An 8,989-nucleotide genomic window follows, 5' to 3' on the forward strand; every position below is an offset into this window, starting at 1 on the left:
GTCCAGTGGTTAAGACTCCATGCTCCCAATGCAGGGGGTCTGGGTTCGATTCCTGGTTAGGGAACTAGATCCCGGATGCTCCAACTGAAAGATTCTGCATGCCACAACGAAGATCTTGTACATGGCAATGAAGATCCCATGTGCTGCAACTGAGACCTGGCCTAGCCAAATAAATAAATAAATTTTTAAAAAAGTATTGAGTTATACAAGCTGTTTATAAATTTTGGATATTAACCCCTTATCAATCATATCATTTGCAAATATTTTCTCCCATTCAGTGAGTTGTTTTTCTGTTTTGTCAGTGGTATTTTTTGCTGTGCAAAAGCTTTTAAATTTAAATAAGTCCAACTTGTTTATTTTTACTTTTACTTCCTTGGCCCTTGGCAAAAGATTTAAAAAATACATTGCTATGATTTAAATCAAAGAGTGTTCTATGTTTCCTTCTAGGAGCTTTATGGTTTCCGATCTTATGTTTAGATCTTTAATCCATTTTGAGTTTATTTTTGTACAGTGTGAGAAAGTGGTCTAATTTCATTCTTTTACATATAGCTGTCCAGTTTTACCAGAACCACTTATTGAAGAGACTGTTTTTTCCCCACTGTATATTCTTGCTTCCTTTGTCATCGATTAATTGACTGTAAATGCATGGGTCTATTTCTGAGCTCTCTCTTCTTTTCTATTGATCAATGTGTCTGGTTTTGTGCCAGTACCATACTGTTTTGATTACTGTAGCTTTGTAGTAGAGTCTGAAGTCACAGAGCGTGATACATCCAGCTTTGTTCTTCTTTCTCAAGATTGTTTTGGCTATTTGGGGTCTTTGTGTTTCCACACAGATTTTAGATTATTAGTTCTAGTTCTGTGAAAAAAAATGCCATTAGTATTTTGATTGGGATTGCACTGACCTTATAGATTGCCTTGGGTAGTATGATCATTTTAACAGTATTCTTCCAACCCATGAACATGGTATATCTTTCCATCTGTTTGTGTTGTCTTCAATTTCTTTCAGCACTGTCTTAGTTTTCTAAGTACAGGTTTTTTTATCTCCTTAGGTAGGTTTATTCCTAGGAATTTTATTCTTTTGATATGATTACAAATGGGATTATTTCCTTAATTTCTCTTTCTGTTTGTTGTTAGTGTAGAGAAATGCAGATTTCTCTATTTTAATTTTGTATCCTGCAACTTTACTGAATTTATTGACGAGTTCTAGTAGTTTTTTGGTGGTATCTGTAGGATTTTCTACATATAGAAAATCATTTATCATGCCATCTTCAAACAGTGACAGTTTTACTTCTTCCTTTCCAATTTTGGTGTTTTTATTTATTTTTCTTTTCTGATTATTGTGGCAAGGACTTCCAATACTATTGTTGAATAAGAGTGGTGACAGTGGGCATCCTTGTCTTGTTTCTGATCTTAGAGGAAGTGCTTTCAGCTTTTCACTGTTGACTATGATGTTATTTGTGGGCTTACCATATATGGCATTATATCAAAGTATATTCTTATACCCACTGTGGAGAGTTTTTATCATAAATGGATGTTGAATTTTGTCAGAAGCTTTTTCTGCATCTATTAAGATGATTATATGATTTTTATGCTTCAATTTGTTAATGTGGTGTAACACATTGATTTGTAGATACTGACCCATCCTTGCATCCCTGGGATAAACCCCATTTGATCATGGTGTATAATCCTTTTAATGTATTGTTGGATTTGATTTGCTAGTATTTTGTTGAGGATCTTTGCATCTATGTTCATCAGTGATACTGGCCTATAATTTTCTTTCTTTTTTGTGATATCTTTGCTTTTGGTATCAGGGTGATGCTGGCTTCATAGAATGAGTTCAGAAGCATTGCTTTCTCTGCAGTTTTTTTGGGAATAGTTTGAGAAGGACAGGTGTTACATCTTCTCTAAATGTTTGGTAGAAGTCACCTGTGAAGTCACCTGGTCCTGGTCATTTGTTTGTTGGGAGTTTTTTAAATTACTGATTCAATTTCATTAGTGATCATTGGTCTGTTCATATGTTCTATTTCTTCCTGGTTCAGTCTTCAGAGATTGTACATTTCTAGGAACTTGTCCATTTCTTCTAGGTTGTACATTTTACTGGCATATAGCTGTCTAGTAACTTTTTATAATCCTTTGTACTTCTGTGGTATTGGTTGTAACTTTTCCATTTTTGTTTCTGATTTTGATTTGAGCCCTCTTTTTTCCTTGATGAGTCAGGCTAAAGGTTTATCAATTTTATCTTTTCAAAGAACCAGGTTTTAACTTCACTGATCTTTTCTATTGCTTTTTAAATCTCTATTTCATTTATTTCTGCTCTTTATGATTTCTTTCCTTCTACCAACTTTGGGTTTTGTTTATTCTTCTTTTTGTAGTTTTAGGTGTTAGGTCAGGTTGTTTGATATTTGTTTCCTGAGATAGGCTTACATCACTATAAACTTCCCACTAAGAACTGCTTTTGCCATGTCCCATAGATTTTGGATTGTTGTGTTTTCATTTCCATTTGTCTCCAGGTACTTTTAAATTTTCTCTTTGATTTTTTTTTCATTGACCTATTGGTTATTTAGTAGCATTTGTTTAGCCTCCATGTGTTTGTGCTTTTTCCAGGTTTTTTTTCCTATAGTTGATTTCTAGTCTCACAGCATTGTGGTTGGAAAAAATACTTGATATGACTTCAGATTTCAAAAATTTGCTGAGACTTGTCTTGTGGCCTAGCATGTGATCTAACCAGGTGAATGTTCCATGTGCACTTGAAAAGAATGTGTATTCTCCTGCTTTTGGATGGAATGTAATATATATATATAAAGTCCATTTGGTTCAGTGATTCTTTGATTTTCTCTCTAGATGGTCTGTCCATTGATATAAGTGGAGTGTTAAAGTCCCATACTACTACTGTTACTGTCAATTTTCTCCTTTATGTCTGTTAATATTTGCTTTATGGATTTAGATGTTCTATGTTGTGTGCATATATATTTTTATTCATTGTTCTTGGATTGATCCCTTGATCATTATGTAATGTTCTTGTCTCTTGTTCAGCCTTTGTTGTAAAGCCTGTTTTGTCTGATACAAGTATTGCTACCCCAGCTTTCTTCTGATTTTCATTTGCATGGAATACTTTTTTCCATTCCCTCACTTGTGTGTCTTTAGATCTGAAGTGAGTCTCTTATAGGCAGCATATATACGGGTATTATTTTTGTATCCATTCAGCCACTGTCTGTCTTTTGATTAGAGCATTTAGTCCATTTAAAGTACTTATAGGTATGCAATTATTTCCACTTTCTTAATCGTTTTCTGGTTGTTTTTGTAGTTCTTTTGTTCCTTTCTTCTTCTTTTGTCCTATTCCTTTGTGAATTGATGACTATCTTTAGTGTTACATTTGAACTCCTTTCTATTTTTTTGTGTATCTATTACAGATTTTTGGTTTATTACCATGAGGTTTACATATAGCAATCTATATATGTTAAGTTGCTGATCTCGATTTCAAATGCATTTTAATATCTTTCTGTTGTGTACCCTTTAACTATTTATTGTGAGCATAGATGATTGTACTACTTTTGCCTTTTAACCTTCCTAATAGCTTATATGTGGTTAACTTACTACCTTTCCTGTGTATTTGCCTTTACCAATGAGCTTTTTCTTTTTGTAATTTTCATGTCTCTAATAGTGGTCTTTTTTTTTTTTTTTTTTTTTTTTTTTGCTTAGGCAAGTCCCTTTAACATTTCTTGTAATGTTGGTTTAGTGGTGCTGAACTCTTTCAGCTTTTGCTTGTGTATAAAACTTCTGATCTCTCCATCAAATCTGAATGCAAACCTTGCCGGGTATTCTTGGTTGTAGGTTTTTTCCTTTCATCACCATATCATGCCACTCCCTTCTGGCCTGCAGTTTCTGCTGAAAAGTCAGCTGATAGCCTTATGGGAGTTCCCTTGTATGTACCTTGTTCCTTTTCCCTTACTGCTTTTAACATTCTCTGTTTTGCCATTTTAATTACAATGTGTCTTGGTGTAATCCTCTTTGGGTTGATCCTGTTTGGGACTCTGTGCTTTCTGGACCTGAATGTCTGTTTTCTTTCCCAGATTATGCAAGTTTTCCACCATTATCTTTTCAAATATGTTTCCTGCCCCTTTCTCTCTTTCTTCTCCTTCTGTTCTGGGACCTCTATACTGTGAGTGTTAGTGTGCTCCAGTTGTACTGTCCTCACTTCTTTTTATTCTGCAGCAATTGCCACTACTGTCTTCCAGCTCACTGATCCATTCCTCTGTATCACTTTAATCTATTGTTCTTTCTGGTGTATTTTTCATTTCAGTTATTAAATCCTTCATCTTTTTTTTCTTTTTGCGGTACACGGGCCTCTCACTGTTGTGGCCTCTCCCGTTGCGGAGCACAGGCTCCAGATGCACGGGCTCAGCGGCCATGGCTCACGGGCCCAGCTGCTCCACAGCATGTGGGATCTTCCTAGACCAGGGCACAAACCCGTGTCCCCTGCATCGGCAGGTGGACTCTCAACCACTGCGCCACCAGGGAAGCCCTAAATTCTTCATTTCTATTTCCTTCCTCTTTGTATACTCTTTCTTAAAAACTTCGAACTCCTCACTCTGTTCATCCATTCTTCTCTGAATTTCTTTGATCATCTTTACAGTTGTTACCTTCAACTTTTTATTGAACAAATTGCCTGTCACCTCCACTTCACTTAGTTCTTCTTCTGGGGCTTCATCTTTTTCCTTCATTTAAGACATGTTCCTCTGTCACCTCATTCTGCCTGATTTGCTGTTTTTATTTCTATGTAACTGCTAGATTGGTTACATTTCCTGACCTTGGAAAAGTGGCGTTTTGTAGGAGACGTCCTATACATCCCAGCAGTGCACTCCTCTCTGGTCACCAGGGCTATGTGCTCTAGGGGTGCCCCCTATGTGGGCTGTTGTGGCTAGCTAATTACCATGAGCAGTCTGGTAGGCAGAGCTGGCCCCCAGTCCAGTTGGCTTCTAGACCCTGCCTTGTGCAGAGCCCACCATCAACTAGTTGGGGCCGGGTCACAGGCAGCTCATTGCAGAACCCCAGGGGGCCCCAGGAATCCTGATGTTGGTGTCAGCCGGCTAGCTGGGTGGTGCTAGATCCTGGGTTCTCTGGTTAAGAGGCCCAAGGTGTCCCAGAGCTGAAGTTGACCTGCTTGTGGGCAGGGCCAGGGCCTGGGGGATGCTAGGGCTGGTGCCTACTTGCCTGCTGATGGGTGGCCTAGGTCCTGCCATGGCATGCTGTGGTCTGCGGCTAATATCTACCTGCTGGTGGGTGGGGCTAGTGCCTGCTCACTGGTGTGAGGTTGGTCCTCAGCCTAGTGCCAGCTCACTAGTATGGGGACCCAGGGCCCAGGGTGTCTTGGGACTGGTGCTTGCCAACTGGTGGATGGAGCTGAGTCCTGGGTTTAGTGTGTGAGGTGAAGTCAGGTCCCGTGCCCTCCAGCAAACACTGGCTGTGAGCTCAGAGGGTCTTAAGGCAGCCTGCCTGCTGGTGGGTGGGGCTGCCCTGGACCCCAATTCGGCCCACCAGTGGGCAGACACCAACCCCAGGACCACCGCAGCCCAGCAGTTTGCTATGTCAGGAACCAGCCAACATACCAGCAGCAGACGGGTACCAGCCCCTGGACCCCCTGAGCCCTGGCTAGTTGCTTGGCCTGAGACATCCCCGAACTGGTCCCTATAGGCTGTTGGGTGTGAGAAGCAGTGGTGGGGCTAGGTCCCAAGGCTAACAAACTGGAGGGAGGATTCCAAAATGGTACTTACCAACACCAGCATCCTTGTGGCAGAGCAAGCTCCCCAAAATGGCTGCTGCCACTGTCTTTGTCCCCAGGGTGAACTCCAGTTGCGCTGCCCCCTGCCTCTCCGGGAGACTCTCCAAGATCGCAGATGGCTCTGGCTCAGGCTCCTTTCAAATTACTGCTTCTGCCCTGAGTCCCTGAGCGTGTGGATTTTGGGTGTACCCCTTAAGAGTGGAGTCTCTCTTTTCCACAGCCCTCTGGCTCTCCCCAGAGTAAGCCCCACCAGCCTTCCAAGCCATTCTGGGGGGCTCATTTTCCCAATGGCTGGGGAGCCTGATGTGGGCCTCTGAGCCCTTGCTCCTTGGGGACAACCTCTGCAACTGTAATTACTTTCGTGTTTGAGGGTTGCCTGCTCCGGCGGTACGGGTCTTGACTATACCCCAACTCTGCCCCTCTTACCCATCTTGTGGTTCCTTTTTAATATCTTTAGTTGTAGAAGACCTTTTCTGGTAGATTCCAGTCCTTTTCACCAACAATTGTTCTGTAAATAGTTGTAATGTTGGTGTGCCCATGAGAGGAGGTGAAGTCAGCGTCTTCCTACTCCATCTTGGTCAAATTCCCTCAGTCTCTTGGTGTCTTAATCATAAATTTTCACAAATGGGTCTACTTCTGGATTCTCCTTCCTAATCTACCCATTGATTTATTTGATTATTCCTGCGTCACTATCAAATGGTCCTAAGTAGAATGCTTGTATGTTTTGGTATTGAAGGTACTAATCATTTCTCAGAATTTTCTTGGCTATTCCTGAACAGTATCCAGAATGTTGAGCTCTGGAGACACAAAAGGTCATTAACTCTAACTACATGAGCCCTGTATTCATCACTGTTGGCCTCTCTTTCCTCTTTTGCCTGGAGGTACAGGTTAGACAACACAGGTCTGGTTAATGGCCACCTCCTGCTCTAACATTTCTTGGTGAAATCCCTGCAGCCACAGCCCAAATCCTGCTGCAGAGAGAATAGCCCTTGTGGTCAGTCTCTATAATTAGGCCCTTGAGGGTCTGAACTGGTGCCAGAATTTCACAGCTCTTCAAGATTAGGTAAAGCAGGAATAGCCCAACAGGGGACCACACTCTGCTTGAATGTAACTGAGGGGATTTTAGCATAGGTGCAGCACTCTGCTCATGGCTGGCTCAAGCCCTCTCTCAGTGAATCCTGGTGACCATTCTTTTATATGAGACATTCCTCATTTGAGTTTGTAGCATTCAACTCATTTATTTTTACATCTATTTTAAATGTGTGTAATAGGCCACTTGAATTCCTGCATCAAAACAATATAAATAAAAGATAATGTCTGAGTATACACTACATGCTAAATTTGTAACTATGAAGCTAATATATGTGAATCACTCACAACAGTCACCTTAAGAGGAAACACTTTGTCCAGCATCACAAGGTTAGCAGTACACAGGTGAACAAAAATTGTAGCTCCGGAACCCACACTATTAACAACCATGCTGAGCTGCTTCTCCCAATGGAAAATTTAAATTGAATTACAAGGTTTTTGTCACAAAAGCAGCAGCCCCTGCCACATCAGCAGAGAACCTGTGCCGAGTTCCCAGCTCGGCATGCCTCCCCCTCCTGATGTGAGCGGCTACAGCACCAACACAAGATGCTTTAACTTTTCAGCTTCTACTGCACACTTAGCCCCATCACTGGGTCTAATCTGCTGAATTAAATATATTTTCCTGCAGGTTTCCCCAGGATTCTGAGCTCCTGTTCTCTAGTTTCCTGAGGTCCACAGGTTCATCTTTGGTGAGTTTGCTGGTTTTCTCACTATTTCTCTGCTTCTTCCTGACCACACTCTTCAGTGCCTATTTCTCAGCCATCCCCACTAAACACACAGGGTTTTCAGTGAATCTGTGCTAAAGAGTGACTTGTTCTGTGGACCCTTTCCAGGATCACAATGTTCCACCCTATCCCCTGGGAAGGAACTATAGAGCTCAAGTAAGACTTCAAAATGTTTTCATGTGAAAATACCTCACCCCCGCAACCTCTCATGTCATCCAAGCACAAATTCTTCTTTCATCCTGTAACTCCCAGGGTCAGTGTTGACTGGAGTTCAAAGGACAAAGTGAAGACTTTTCTCAGCAATCTGGAAAAACCCTGTTCACTTTATAATTTAGGAGAGAACAACAACTCACCTTCTGGCAGAGCTCATGATCACAAGGGAAGAAAAAGTCTTACTGAAAAATATTTTAAATGATTTAAAAGCAATGATTCAACAGTAAGATTAACAGGCCATCTGCACAGCAATGCCAGTTCCCTGAAAAGCATTCCTTGCTGTCACTTATCAACATGGGGAAGGTTCAGCCTGTGCAGGGGCCTCCACCTCTCCTGCCGGAACTGGCCTCAGCTATGGTTCCATCCTGGCCTTGGCCTGACCAGTTGGAGTTGCTGCTCACGAAGCCCACAGCCCTGCCTCTGCCAGCACAGGGCTTACTGGCACAAAACGCTTCAGAGCTGTAGTTGTCAAGGTGGGGCATTTGCACCACACGTGGTACAAAATATCCACTGGCGTCATGCGGGAAAAATTAATATTTCTAATTTTTAAAGATAACAGTAGTAAAAGTTAACTTCGTTGTATTTTTAAGTGACACTGGTACCCTCACTGGGATCCTCATGCCATGGTTCACCTCTAACAAGATCAGAATCCGAAGGTCATAGAGGCAAATTCAAGATCATGACCAACTGCAACTTATGTGCTACAGGATGTTGTGGTTTTGTGGTCCCAAACAGTAGGTACCCCCTTTAAGAATGCTGTTATTTGAACTTGGAAATCATTTTCTGACCTGTTGACAAGTCTTCCAAATGAAGAATCTCAGTGGGTTTTGACTCATTTATTTAAAAAGTAATAAATGCAGCCAAAGAAGCACCTATTCCACTTGGATTTACATGTTTGAGACATACTCTTTTCAGTTTATTTTGATAGTTTTTAATGAACTTTCAACTAGAACTTCAGAAAATGTTAAGCCATGATTTTAAAACTGTTTCTCCAAATAGGCAGAGTAGAAGGACGTGAGGTCCCCTCTTCTTACGAAAACACCAAAACCACAACTAACTGCGAAACAACCACTGACAAAAAATGCTGGAACCTACCAAAAAAGATATCCTACATCCAAAGACAAAGAAGAAGCCACAACGAGACGGTAGGAGGGGTGCAATCGCGATAAAAATATTTCTCACT

Source organism: Kogia breviceps, chromosome 14 (assembly GCF_026419965.1).
Source record: "Kogia breviceps isolate mKogBre1 chromosome 14, mKogBre1 haplotype 1, whole genome shotgun sequence".
NCBI classification, from domain to species: Eukaryota; Metazoa; Chordata; class Mammalia; order Artiodactyla; family Physeteridae; genus Kogia; species Kogia breviceps.